At 35.1% G+C, this 14,807-nt stretch overlaps 1 protein-coding gene and 1 long non-coding RNA gene across 3 annotated transcripts in view; both read right to left on the reverse strand.

Moving 5' to 3' along the window:
- Nucleotides 1–14,807, reverse strand: part of CNTN5 (contactin 5) — a 1,123,865-nt gene that overhangs the window by 91,215 nt on the left and 1,017,843 nt on the right. The window lies entirely within an intron of this gene.
- On the reverse strand, nt 8,381–12,193 carry LOC139017464 (uncharacterized). The gene is made up of 3 exons (XR_011472861.1): nt 12,105–12,193; nt 11,855–11,945; nt 8,381–8,428 (listed from the first exon to the last, which is right to left on the reverse strand). It is a non-coding gene; the product is annotated as an uncharacterized lncRNA (long non-coding RNA).

Genomic DNA, 14,807 nt, shown 5'->3' on the forward strand with positions numbered 1-14,807 from the left:
ACTGCTTAAAAGGAAAATGAAAATTTTGATACCAAATATGCCATGGTATCGTAAATTCTATTTTCAAGCCCTTAAATATTGCTTGGGGGCAGACATCTCTTACTTCTAAACACACATAGGAATGGCAGGCATTCATGGAAGCAAGGTCCTGAACATGTCTTCTAACACCAAGTGAAGAGGAGATTTAGCTCCCGTCTAGATCATTAGATGGATGTAGAAGAATAAGCTCAATAACTCAGGCCACAAAGAATATTTTTTTATTTTTATCATGTACTTAAATTATATGCCATGAACCATCCAGTGCAAGAACCATTTTGCATAGACACAAATAATAAAAAAGGTATAAATAACAATAAAGCATTTCATTAAAAGGTAATAATCAATGATGTGAATAGATTTTCTATAGTTCATCATGCATTAATACCTATTAATAAGTGGTTGTTGAGTTTTCATCTTTATAATAGAATTATGCGGAATTATGATACAACCTTATTTAGAGAGCATGATATATTGATAATATTTTTTATGCAAAAAAATGTTTCCTGGCATACTCTTGACATACTAGGCTGGCAGAGTGCAACTCCATAAAGTATTGCATCTTTCCTTCTTTAAGTCTTAGATGCTTCCTTACCACCCTAAGTTCCTCATGAAGTTTAGAGGATGTTTTTAGATTTCCTATCATTTACTAACCTAATTTCTTATTATTTACTAACCTTTCTTACTGTTTAAATCCCATGAGAATAACCAACTCTTTTATTTTTTACCAGAAACAGTTAAGGATTGGAATGAGAGATGGACATTTTAAATTATTTTTTTCAAAAGCAAGTTTATTTTCAATTAATTTGCTAATGCTTCCATTTAGCATATCTATCAAATCATATTCATTATTATTATTGCCTATATACCTATATACATGTCTATGTAACCTGGTTTCTCAGCATACAATTCTTGTCCCTCCTCACTCATTTATTTAACATCTCTGCTTTAGTTTCACTTCCTTGCAGGAGACTTTCTCTGAATGCACCACCTAGATACTGTCACTCCACTATATATTCTTGGTGCCATTACCTCTCATTCATAGTTGAAATCACATTTAAAGCTTTCTAATATTTATGTGATTCTTTTATTAATGGTGGCTTTCCTCTTTGTTTTTTAAAATATTTTTTTAAAATATATTTTTGTTGATTTCAGAGAGGAAGGGAAATGAAGAGAGAGATAGAAACATCAACGAGGAGAGGGAATAATTGATTGGCTGCCTCCTGCAGGCCCCCTACTGGGGACCGAGCCTGCAACCCAGGCATGTGCCCGTGACTGGAATCGAACCCTGGACCCTTCAGTCCACAGGCCGACGCTCTATTTACTACACCAAACCAGTTAGGTCTCCTCTTTGGATTTTAGGTACAGGAGAGCTGGAATTGTGCTTATAATTTGCTCACTACTGTATTTCCAATGCCTAGCACAGTGCTCAGCATGTAGTCTGTTATAAATATAGATTTATAATACATGAGTGATGAATACTTTTTAAATTAACTTAACAGCCTAGTATAGCTGTTGAGTTATTTTTGTACACATTTTCACTTTGACCATGAAAATATGAGAAAGAGTAATATACCTTTGCAAAATCATAGCACTGTTCTGAAAAAAAAAGACTTTTGCTATATATTAAAAAGCAGGATTCTAATTATGTTAGATTATCTTCTTTGTTAAATGCTATTAATTAGCTACTCATCTGAACTTGGTGTGTTTCTAAAGAACAACAACAAAAAACAAGCTGTTAGTGTCGTTTAGACTTTGATGAGCAACAAAAATCTCTGGCATGTTTGTAAAAAATATGTAGATCCTTGGCTGTTCTCAATACTAACTAAATTACAATTTCTGTGACTTGAGCCTCAGAATTGTATTTTGCACAAGATGTCAAGGAAGTTTTTATGCATCTTCTAGTTCAAGAAAAACTGGTCTAAAGAAAAGATTCTTGGGTAGAGTCCAAAGCATCTTATTCTAGTTTTGACTTTTTATATAAGAGCTTTGTGCATGTTTCTGCACCTTATTAATCTCAGTTTCTTGACATTTTATAATTGGAATTACATCATTATTGTGAGAATTGCTTATGGGACTGTACATAAAAAGTACTTTGTAAATAGCTATACTAACACTGATTATGCCTCTCACTGGCTCAGTAATGTTAACATTATAGATCTCAAAATGCTTCATTTTTTAAATCAATATAAATAAGAACCTATGCACCACATTTGGTTTTATCAAAACAAATAAGAATAGATTTGAAAATGATTTTTAAAAGAAAAATATGTACTATTGTTAGCAGAGTCAACGATCTTTATTTTCTGAGGAGCTTATAATGTGAAAAAAAATAATGCTGAAATGATAATGATTTAATGCCCACCTATCAGGTAGAAGGCACTATGCTAAATGATATGTAATTTGTCTCTAATCTTTACAGCAAATATGGTATTGATGTTTCCTTTCCACAAGTGATAAGACTGAATCTCAGAAGTTCAAATGACTCACCCAAGGCTATACAACATTCCAATAGTAAGTAGGCCTGGGGTTAAATTCTTATTCTTAACTGCATATGTATCTGAGTTTTAACTCTATATTATTCATTCCTACTTCACATAGTTCAGCATAGGCAGGAAATGTAGATTTCAGAGGACTGACAATTATATGGGGGGGGGGGCACATAATTTTTTATTGATTAAAATGGATTTAGAGGTAGAAAATGTATGATAGAGATTAAATACAATTTGTGATTGACTCCCTAATATTCACTCCACCTGTTCCAAGGCAGTGTACGGAACTAACTAACCCCTCTTTATAGGAGGGCCCTGATTAGTCTATATCCGTCTTGGCCATCTCACCAGCCCCTGCTAGTAACTGGTTCAGGAAGTTTGGTCTAAGCCTATTAGATCATGGCAATCTTTTTACGATAATTCCTAGTTAAGGAATATCCATAAGGTCTATACTGGCAAAACCAGATGAAGGGGATGGACATTTGTAGAGGCGTGTTAGTTCTTTCTCCTGTTATATGTGAACAAGAAGGCATTTAGCCTCTAGTATTTGGGCAGATAGACAATGATTACAATGAGCTCTAGGGTAAGACCGACTTTGTAGACAACAGAGTAAAGAGATGGAACCAACTTTGGTCCTTGAAAAATATTTGAGACCCTGGATGAACCAATTTAAAAATCTACTTTCTGTCATGAGAGCCAATACATTTCCTTATTGTTTAAACCCATCTGAGCTGGGCTTTCTATTGCTTGCAACTGGAAGCATCCTAAAGATACAAAGGATAACTGAGAATGCCCTTGGTTTATGAAAGGTTAAAACTGGAATAGTTCCTTATCTGTTATATATTAGCATAAATAAACAGAAAAGAGCATATCCAATAATAAATTACCCCAGATAAACACCTTGGAATTGAAAAATGACAGTTAATTGAGAAAACTGATGGAACAGCTGGCTGACTAGAAGCAAACAGCCAAATAGGTAAACACATAATGCAATAAAATTATTAAAATGACTTAATAATTTTCCTATCGGATAATGGAATAATCATTTTGGATAGAAATTTGGGACTTATTAAAGATGTACTATTATCAATATTTTTATGACAATAATATTCAACAAAGTATTGAAAATTAGAGAAAAAATTTAGACCAAAATTAACAAAAACTCATAATTAAACATTCTGTGTGTTTCACATTGCTACATCAATTAAAAAAAGAGGCCTGAAAGAGTTGGAGAAACTACCATGTGACAGCATTGAATGATGAAAACTGACTAGATACCAGGAGAACTCAGCTTCATGCAGGCCTTGCCATTTCCAGTAAAGTAACTTAGAAGTTCACTTTGTACCTCTGGGACACAGAAAGTTTTTAGTTACCGTGTTTGGAAAGATGGGTTTTTCAATTAAGATTCCAATAAAACAGTTTCTCTAGGCTTGTGTTTAAGGATGGAATATGTGACGTGTGTATGTGTGTATGTGTGTGTGTGTGTGTGTGTGCACGTGTGTGCGTGTGGCAAAAGGGGATAAGTAAATATACAAAAGACTGGAAATATCAAGGCAATTTAGAAGAGAGGGAAGGAGGGAAGGCAGGTAGAGTACGTTTGGTTAGAGTAGCAGCAATCTATAAAAGTTGAGAAAAGTAGGTTGAGGGAAGGCCTTGAACAACAGGACAATAAGTTTGAACTTTGTTATGAAGGAAGTAGAGAGCCTATAATGTTATTAAATGGGAGATGGATCAATACATTTGATATTATATAGGAAGAGTTAAGAGTCAAAACAAACCATTATTCGACTTGAATCACTGACAGACCTAAATGATTTAGGACCTACAATTACTGCAGAATTTCGTGCTTGGATAAATTGGAATAGTAGAATAAAGGAATAATCTGGAGGAGGATCTCAAGATTAAAATAAATTCTGGTGATAACAGTGAAGTGCAGAGATGGGAAGATTCTATTTTGAAGAGAGTTGAAAGTGTCAGGAATAGTTATTGAGAGCAATGTTATAGGGAATCAATAATCGTAAAACAGTAATATTGCTGAACAACACTGAGAGCTTATATGAAATGAAAAACATAATTTTATAGGGGCTGAGTCTACACAGTTCCATTAGATTCTTTATGCGCTATGCTTGCAACAGAGTTGACTGAGTTCACAAGATGGCATGATAGGTATCAAGAAAGTCATGGATTTCAGATAGGGATTAAATTAGGTATAGCTGGTGAGTGTATAAGTTAAGTGAAGTCCATGTTAAACTCAGGAGAGGACTCAATATGTGTGAGAAGGCACCTGTTGTAGGAGATGAAAGCTGTTGTCAAAGATTTAATCTCTCCAATTATAGATTGAAATACACATGGCAGAGCTTCCAGGACATAAGTTAGGACCTCTACAGTTGCAAATAGGGCAATTGATAGTTCAAAAACTCTTCTATTCAACCCAAAATCTTTGGCCCAGCAAGCACACCCAAAACCTTATTGGGTGCATAAGCCTATTCTTTAGTTTCTTATACTCCATGTAGCCAGAATCCAGCATATATGAATCATCTTTGCTATTTGCATTTACTTTTTAATATTTAGGACAACACTTCTTATAAGAACAACTGTGTGTGTGTGTGCGTGTGTGTGTGTGTGCGTGTGTGTGTGTGTGTGTGTGTATGCTGCAAAGTATAGGGTGGAGTAGAAGGTGAGATGGAGTCATGAAAACATGCTGAGACTTGTAGAGCATTGTCTTGTTAAAGTTCTGTATTTCTTCTGTAGTCACAATTTTTTTTTGATGTTCAAATGCAGTCTTGCTTAAGTACTTTTTTCTGTTTTCTATTTTTCACCAGAAGTTGTTTCAAATCATTGCTACTGTCTGCCAGTAAGATTATTCCATCTGCATTATCTTTCTTTAAAATATATTTTATTGATTTTTTACAGAGAGGAAGGGAGAGAGACAGAGAGTTAGAAACATCGATGAGAGAGAAACATCGATCAGCCACCTCCCGCACAACTCCCACTGGGGATGTGCCCGCAACCCAGGTACATGCCCTTGACCGGAATCGAACCTGGGACCTTTCAGTCCGCAGGCTGATGCTCTATCCACTGAGCCAAACCGGTTTCGGCCCATCTGCATTATCTTAAGTTATTGATATTTCTTCACTGATTTCACTCCTTCTTCCTCTGAATCTATCTCAGTTTTTAGTATATGTTCTGCATAGAGATTAAACAAATAGAGAGACAAAATGTACCCTTGTCCAACACCTTTGCCTATAGGAAACCATTATGTTTCCATATTATGTCCTGGCAGTAGCTTCTTGTCCACAATATGCTAGCCATCAAGATAAACAAGTGCTGAGGCAAGCCTGTTATTTTTTTTATAACAACCCATAGCTTTACATGATTGATGCAGTTAAAGGCTTTATTGTATTTATAAAACATAGCTAACCTTCTGAAATTCTTTGGAGCTCTCCAATATCCAAAGAATGCTCATAATTAGATTTCAAGTGCTTCTTTTTCTGAATACAGCCTGAATACTTGGTATTTCTGCACCACTTTATTTGAGTGTGGAATTACAGATATGGTCCTACAATTACTGCACTCCTTGGCATTTCCTTTAATGAAGATTGGGAAGTTTATTGAACATTTACATTCTGTAGGACTTTGATTTTTTTCCCATATTTATTGACATATTCTTTTTAGGATTTTAACAGATTCAGCTCTTGTAGCTTGAACTATCTTGCCCACTTACCCTTTCTACTACAGAAGAAATGGACAACTTTAGTATAGAAAAGACATTGAAATTGTTAAAAATTTTGCTTACCTTGGTTCAGTCATCAATTCAAATTGAGACTGCAGCCAAGAAATCCAGAGAAGGCTGAGAATTAAAAGGGAAGCAATGGAAGAATTGGAAAGAGCACCAAGAGCAAAGATACATCATTAAAGACCAAGGCTAAGATCATCTACACCCTTGCATCCCAAATGACTATATACAAATGAAAAAGTTAGAAAGTGAAGAAGGTTGACAGGAAAAAATTGATTCATTTGAAATATGATATTTAAGGAGAGCCCTACAGATACCCTGAACTGACAGAAGATGAGCAAGTGAGTCCTAGAGCAAATTAAGCTTGAATCATTGACAGAGCTAAAAATGACAAAACTGAAGCTGCCCCACTCTGGGCACATCCTGGGAAGACAGGGTTCTTTGGAAAAGACAGTAATGCTGGGGGAAAAGAAGGCAGCAAAAAAAAAAAAAAAAAAAAAAAAAGAGGAGGACCACATGTAAGATGGATTGACTCCATAAAAGCCATAGGAATGAGTCTTTAGGAGCTGAGTGGGGCTGTAGAGGACAGCGCACTGTGGATATCACTCATTCATAGGGTTGCCAGGAGCTGAAACCCACTCAATGGCATGTAACATGGGCACTGATAGAGATAGAAATGCCCATGCTACAAAGAATTGTTTTGTGATTGCAGCTGTAGGAAACTTCTGAAATCCATTTCCCACCACACCATCCCCAAATAGTCTCTCCTCATACTTCACTGTGCCTGCTCTCTATCTTATTTACATGTTATATCACGTGGCAATGTATTTAACATTAACTGTCTATGATTATTGTTTATACAATTGCTACCCAATCTTCCCATTTACTTGATTTATAAAAATATAATTACTCTCTTTGTGGAAAAGAATTATATATTCATTCATTCATTCATTCATTCATACGTTTAAATTTCTTCAACAATATGGAGGAAATAGCTACTGTGTGCAAGACTCTGGGATAGGCAGCAAACAGGATAAGGAAGGTACCTGTCCTTATGAGTTTTACTTTCTAGAAAGAAGACAGCCAACAAATGAGATAATTTCAGGTAGTAATAAATGCAATAAAGAAAATAAAGTGGGGTGAAAATTGGTGGAGGAGAGGCAGGAAACGTTAGAGAACTGAGAAGTAAATAAGAAGTGGCCATCCAGCCAAATAAATTTTATGCCTAAAACATCAATTAAAAAATTCCTAAGTGTTTGGCATATTTGTGGATTCTGGTGTGGTTGAAACAAAGTGAAGGAAGACCACAGAGGGTGATACCTTTGGCAAGGTCAATAGGTGCCAGATAATATAGGGATTTGAAAGCAATGGTAATACATTGTGATTTTATTGTGGATGTGATGGGAAGCCATTGGATGACTCTGAGAAAGTCAAAGTAAAGAAGCCATTTAAAAACCATAAAGCAAAAGTGTGATGGAAACCCTCAGGGGCTGTAGGAAGATTTGGGGGAAAATCTATTTGAATTTAAAAATTTATGGGTATTTTTCATTGCAATAAGGTTTTGGTAGCAAAGGTAAATTGTGGTGATTGAGTGAATCCCTATTCCAATGTTGTTTGTTGATAGATGTTGTTGGTTGATAGATGTTGTCAGTATAGTTTCAATGACAGCAGTAGTTTCAGAGGATGATTTGCAAATCAGTCTTTTGAATCTTATTGGGAATATCACGATCTTCTACCTCTGTAATAAGCAAAACCAAAAACCATACCACCTCTTCCCCACCCCAGTGGTAGTTATAATCTGTGAATATGTAGTTGTCATTGGAACTCTGACTCCTTTGGGTTAGATGGTGCAATGTGACCAGACCAGTGAGTTGTGAACTAAAATGACTTGTGCCATTATTGGGTGAAGTATTTAATTACCAATTACGTCACTGTGTTTAAGATGTTTATTTAAAAAATTCTTGCGTTCTTTTTTTTTTAGGAAAATATAAACACTTCTAATCAATTATCACAGACTTCAGGTGAAAGATAAATTAACCAAAGATTCAAGGTAGTTTAATAGGCATAAATATTTAATGTAATATTACAAAATGAGTTGAAGTTGTACATTCCATATGTATTCCAATATGAAAGTAATACTGTCCATCCATCGAAGGTGATCTTTCTGAAATGGAAAATAGATATTTGAGGGTATATTGTACAAACTGGCAAGAATAATTTAAAATAATCAGCTTGTTTATTTAAAAACTCAAGCAACCCAGATGCTATCCTGAAAGTAATTTATTAAGCTAGTATTACAAAAATTCTAAAAACAGATGAGTTAAAGAAATCCTGTAGGAAAATACCATATGGCGTCCTAAAATATGAAAGGTACCATATTTCTACAAAGCTTTCTATAAATCTAATATTGGGTTTATTGTGTATGACTAATAACAATTCTGCAATGCAAATTAAGATCAAGAAAATAATGACTACATGGACTTTTAAATTTGTTCAGTCTCACTGTTCATTTATGAATAATTTATACATATCTCTGTGACTTCTTTTCCCAAATACACCATGAAGTGAATTTGTCATTAGTATTTCCAATAACACATTAGGTCAACATATTTATAAAGCTATTCTCTTTAAGATAGGTACACTCTACTATGGACTAAACTGTAAGTAGGGAAGTTTCTTTAATATGTCTTTTCTGAGGTATAAATTTACACTTATTTTCATTTAATTAGGTTTTCTTTTATGATTTTCCTTGATACCAACAACATGTTCTACAAGATATCTATTTGAGACTAAGGACATGTTTTATAGTGATAGAAATGAACAGAAATTGACAAACATGATCTGGGGCCATTAATTTCATGTATTAAGTAACAGAGCAAGTCAATAGTCCCCTAAGGACTTAAAAAATGAGTATTACAACGTGCTTAACGTTTTGGCCAGTAGCTGAGATATATTAGAAAAATAACTGTCTTCGTGTTTTCTTAATGGCTGCTGGCTTATACTCTGAGGATTTTGGCTTTACAACTGTAAGACATTTACCATTATGCAATGTACCATTAGAGCTTCGCACAGACTGACAGATGACTGCTGTCACATGGTGACAGTGAACTTGGTACAATCCCGATGCCACCATCTAACTCATTTGGAGAAATGAAGACAGTAGGCTCTTGAAAAAGCACTTAAATGAGCAGTCCTGGAGGTTGGATAATTTGTAACAGATGCTCCATATAATGGATGGATTACAGGGAGAGCGTCTGTAATGCAGACTATCTCGTTCATTGGGGTATGATCGATGCTGCTTATTAGGTTGACTTACCATTCAGTGAGCTGAGATTGTAAGACAAATATGTGAGCTTTGAGGTACTGGTACATATAGATCAGGTGATAAAAAAAGTCTATGAAACAGTGATTAAGTATTTCAAATGAAGTTTACTAATAACAGTTGTATTTCTTGAGTTGGCACAAAAGAAGTAATATGAACCAATAACCTCCTGAACAAAACATGTAATTCAAACAGACTTGTTTCATGCCACAGTTTTCTGTGATTAATAAACACTTAAATTAACCAAATCAGAAGGCTGACAAAGAAGAAAGCTGGCATTTTGATATAATTAACTTGTGTGATTTATAAAAAATTCCCTTTGCTTGAAATTTTATACTTTGATCTAGAACGTTTTAAAATCTAAGACATAATTCTAGAGGAACTTGAAAACCATTCATACTATTTAGTTTCAATTACAAAATCAAAATATTTATTTCACAAGTACTTCCAAATCCTTGGGTCCTTGGTGAGTTCTTAAAGCCTTTCTACTCTTTAATTTTTGCCTGACTTATTACAGGTATGGCAAAGTCCTATGTAAGCATTCATTGAATGCATATTTATGTGTTAAAAATAATGAATACTATGATGTAAATCAACTAAATATATATTTGTTTTTCGTGTGATATTAAGCTGGTGACTATTAGACATGTAGTTAGTGATGATTATCATGGATATGAAAGCAGTACTCTTAGGACTCTGACCTCTTTATTATAGCCTCCTCTACACATCTTTTCTAGAATAAAATATAAATTGTGTAATTAACCTTTTTCTACTCAGTCTTATCCCTTTGGTGGACTTGAAGCTCTTCAGTGTTATGTCACATATGGGAAATTCCCTTGCACACTAAGTTAGTTCTTGTTCAAGGACAGATGCCTTTACAATGGAATGCTCAGTGCATATAAATACATGCTATTATAAGCAATCTGCTTCAGGAAAGTGATGCAAGATTTCACTGGCTCAGTTAACTGACTATACTGAGATGGCCGTGATAGTGGTTTCATAGTTTATTTATCCTGATGATGGCACACTCGCGGGGAACACAATGATGCCCATCAAGAGGCCAATTTGACCCTGAGAAAGGAGAGGCAGTCATTAATGCTCCCAATAATTTTAGAATGTATTGTCAAATTGTAATTGAACAAGATGAACAAAATAATCAGAAAATTATTGACTATTTCAGTCAGTGAATAATAAGATACAATCACCTTCTGAATAAATGTAGACCATTTTCCTGCCCTTACATACCATGAAGAACACTGATTCATCTCCTTCATCTGAAAGATGAGGGAAACAAAAAGCCTTCCTCTACTTGAGTATGAACAACAATATTTACCATTTACTGAGAACCTTTCTTCCATTTGAAATCTCCTTTCATTCTCTTATTCAATCTGCAAATTACATATTTTTATCCCCACTTAAAAAATGAAGTATCCAGATGAGGTAACATGACTTGCCTATGGTTATTCAGCTGGTTTCAGAGTAAGATTCAAATTCCAGCCTCGGTTATCTTTATAATGCTACCCTGTATGGACTGGGTGAAATGGTTACAGCCATTTTAACAATGTGGGTGATTTTTAAATTGGGCTTGAGATTCAACTAACATTTACTGAGCACCAGCTATAAACTAGTTCCAATGCTAAGAGCTCTGGTTCCCAAAGACCTTCCTTTTCCTTGTGCAGACACTGGCACAGCCGACCTTTCACAATACTTTTCATGTTATTTTAATTTTCTCCGTGTAATAAATAACCTTGCAGCTGTCACTTTTATAGCTCAGCTTTTCAATGCCTGCCTACTGTGAATCTTGTACAGGATATTTTCTATTTTTAATAAACTGTTTTTATAAAGCGAAGAACTATTTTTTTCCCATTCACCCTTACTTTTTAGGGACCTCAGCAATGATTCACAAGTTTCCAAATGTAAAATCTACTGATATATTCAATCAATAACATAGGGTAGAGACCCATGTGCTCATGATTGCCAATCTTTACATTTAATGGGTCAAATTAGATTTTCACTATATATACCATGCAATAAGTTCTATATACTTTACTTTTTTGGAGAAAAAAAGAGATTTAAATAATCAATCTGAGAGATGTTTTCTTTTTCACCAAGAATAAATCACTTTTTCTTCTTTTCTTGGCATTAACAGACATCATCTGGTATTCAGTATTTTCCCTACTCTTTCACCCCAGATGCTCCAACTCATTAGAGAGCTAATTGCCTTTGTAATTCTAAATTAAGGAGTACTTAGTGAAACGGAGACATTACCTTTGCCAGGTGTTTGGGAGGACAAAATTCAATCTGCCATAAAAGTCAGTAAAGTTTCTTCCAATCAATGCCAGTTCTCTCACTGTTCAGTCTGCATAGATTTTGTGTTGTCCGATGAAGAATCAGTCAGACACCAGGATACATGTTGTTTGGTGTTACACAAAAGCAAGAAAACAATTAAGAATTGAGTATTTTGGAATATAGGTTGAAATGAAACAAGACTTTGGGATAGAAACTAAAGTGAACTTACCTATTTTCCATCGTCTTCCTTGAAGATGTGATCAATCTTTAGGTTGACTTTCAGCAAAGCTTTTGCTTAGAATTTGGGTTTTTTGTGACTTCATTTGGGTTATCAAAAAAGGGCCATGTAGTACATACGTGCTCTACAAGGCTGTAATCTAGGCTCCACATGAAAACAAATTACTAAAAGACAGGCTAAAACAATCTAGGTAGCAGTCACAGAAAACAGAATGTATTCAGGATTTTTTAAAAAGGTCAGGTTTTAGAAAGGATTGGTGGTTGTTTTCAGCTGTGTCTATATAAAACATAAGAAAAGTGAACTAGGAAGGTGATTTTTCCAAACAATTCAAACAAACAAATGAACAGACAAAGTGCATTTTCAATATTCTGCCTAAGCAATATTGATGAGTTTAAGGACATCCTTCTGAACATCAAAGACCATTTTTTTGGTTTGTTTCTGTTATTGTTTTGCTTTCATGACTCTTGGCATAACTCACCCATAAGCAGATAAGAAACAACAAATTATCAAAGATGTGAAAGAACAGCAGGAGCAAATGGAAAGAAGGTGATTCACTTTTTAAAGCAATTAGGAGTTTTGTCCTTGTCTCATCATTGTAGCAACTGGAAGAAAAGTTTAAAATGAGAGAATGAGAAGAGATCATGGGGGAAGAGGTCTATTATTTGTTGATGCTTAATATTCTTGGTGGCATTTTGTTCAGAGTGATTCCTTTAGATCAAAACCTATTGTCTGGATAAAAAGTGCCACAAGATGTTCTGAGAAAATAGACATTAGACTTTGATATTTTATATAATTGGCAAAACACAGGGGTCAGAAGAAGTTCAGAGTTGGCAGTAAGGTTAGTGGTCATTTAGGACAAGGTATACGATAGAAAGTGGTGATCAATAATGTTGAGTCTCTTGGTCATGGGGTCAAAGATTAGGAACTTTGAGAGATCACAGAACATGAAGCCTATCCTTAGAGGCTGATGGGAGTGAAAGAGTGCTGCATTTGCAAGCTGATGTAGAGTATCTTCTGTACTCTTATGTGGCTTAGCAAATGCTTACATGTTTTTCAATTCAGCCCATATATCATCTCCTTGATAAAATTCTCTATCTCCTAGGCTGTCCTTATCACTCCATTCCCTTGTTTCTTCTTTAAAATATATATTTTATTGATTTCAGAGAGGACGGAAGAGGGAGAGAGAGAGAAATATCAATTATGAGAAAGAATCATCAATTGGCTGCCTCCTGCATGCCCTCCACTAGGAATTAAGACCACAATCCGGGCATGTGCCCTGACCAGGAATTGAATGGTGACCTCCTGGTTCATAGATTGATGCTCCACCACTGAGCCATGCTGGCTTGACTCCCTTGTTTCTTATAAGATTCTTTCTTCTGTCACTCACTCCTTCCCTCCACCCCTTCCTTCCTTTCTCTTTGTCTTCCCTCTCCTTTCCTTTGTTTCTCTTTCTTCCCTCCCCCCTCTCACAGTATTTATTAGCAGTTGTAAGGAACTATATCAGGTCAGGAACTAAATAGGTTCTGCAGATACAATAATGAATAAAATGGGAACAATCTGACAACGGATGGAAGGCAGTATATTAATTTAAAATGCTCATTTTGAAATCAATTTGCCTGGACTCTATACACTTCTTGCACTTACTAGGGTGACATTTGACAATTTCGAAACCTCCTGAGCCTTGGATTACTTATCTTCATGTTGGAACTAAAAATAGTACTGCTCTCATATTGTTTTCATGTGATATGCTAAATGGACAAAGTGAAATCATTCATATGAAGCCTTGAACACAGTGCTTGGCATACAGAAAGAAATTAAATGTTTTTATTATTGTTAATGGAGCTTACGATCAGAAAGCAAAATGTGCTGCTCATATGTCTGTAACAGCACACCTGGTATTATATTTTAAAAAAAGGTATGCCCATGTCAAGGACATAAGTTTTTCATGGTTAGCTGGTTCTTAGCACAGTTCCTGTCAGATATTATGTGCTCTATAAATCTTTGGTGAATAAATATTGAATGGAATGAATGAAAGCGAAAAAGGTTCACGTTAAACAACCTGCCCAAAGTCACATAACTAGTAAGAGCTTGTGGAGATGTGAAATAGTTTATCTACCTTCAAAGCCATGCTTTTCTTAAGCTACTGCACCACCTGTCATACATTATTGCTTGCCTTCCTCCACCTACAGTAATTTGTTATTATATCCATCATTCCACTGAATTTGTCCTTGTCAAGGTCATCAATTGCTGTCAAGGTACTCAATCCAATAGTATATATTGGTTCTTATTTTACTTGTATTTGACACTGTTGCCTATTTGCTCCTTTCTGAAATTCTCTTTTTTATTTGTCCTTATTACTTGATTTCCTTGGCTTTCCTCCTAATTACTCTCTCTCTCTCTCTCTCTCTCTCTCTCTCTCATTATCACCCTCTCTCTTTCTGGCAGGTATTTCCTAATTTCCTTTGTAGCTTTCTCCTCCTTTCCAACTTTAGTGTTTCTGGAAGTTCCATCCTGAGCCCTTTCCCCGTCTCATTCTTCACATACTATCTCTGTAATTTCAATTCTATCTGATCATGCTCAAACCCACATCTCAATTTCAATGTTTCTCTCCTGAGTTCCATAGCCATAATTCTATTTGTTTATTTGATATTTCTCTCTGGAGACCTCTTTCTTAAATAAATGCTGTTCCTTTAG

Source organism: Myotis yumanensis, unplaced genomic scaffold (assembly GCF_028538775.1).
Source record: "Myotis yumanensis isolate MYYU_CA2020_CCGP unplaced genomic scaffold, mMyoYum1.0.hap1 SCAF_10, whole genome shotgun sequence".
Lineage (NCBI taxonomy): Eukaryota > Metazoa > Chordata > Mammalia > Chiroptera > Vespertilionidae > Myotis > Myotis yumanensis.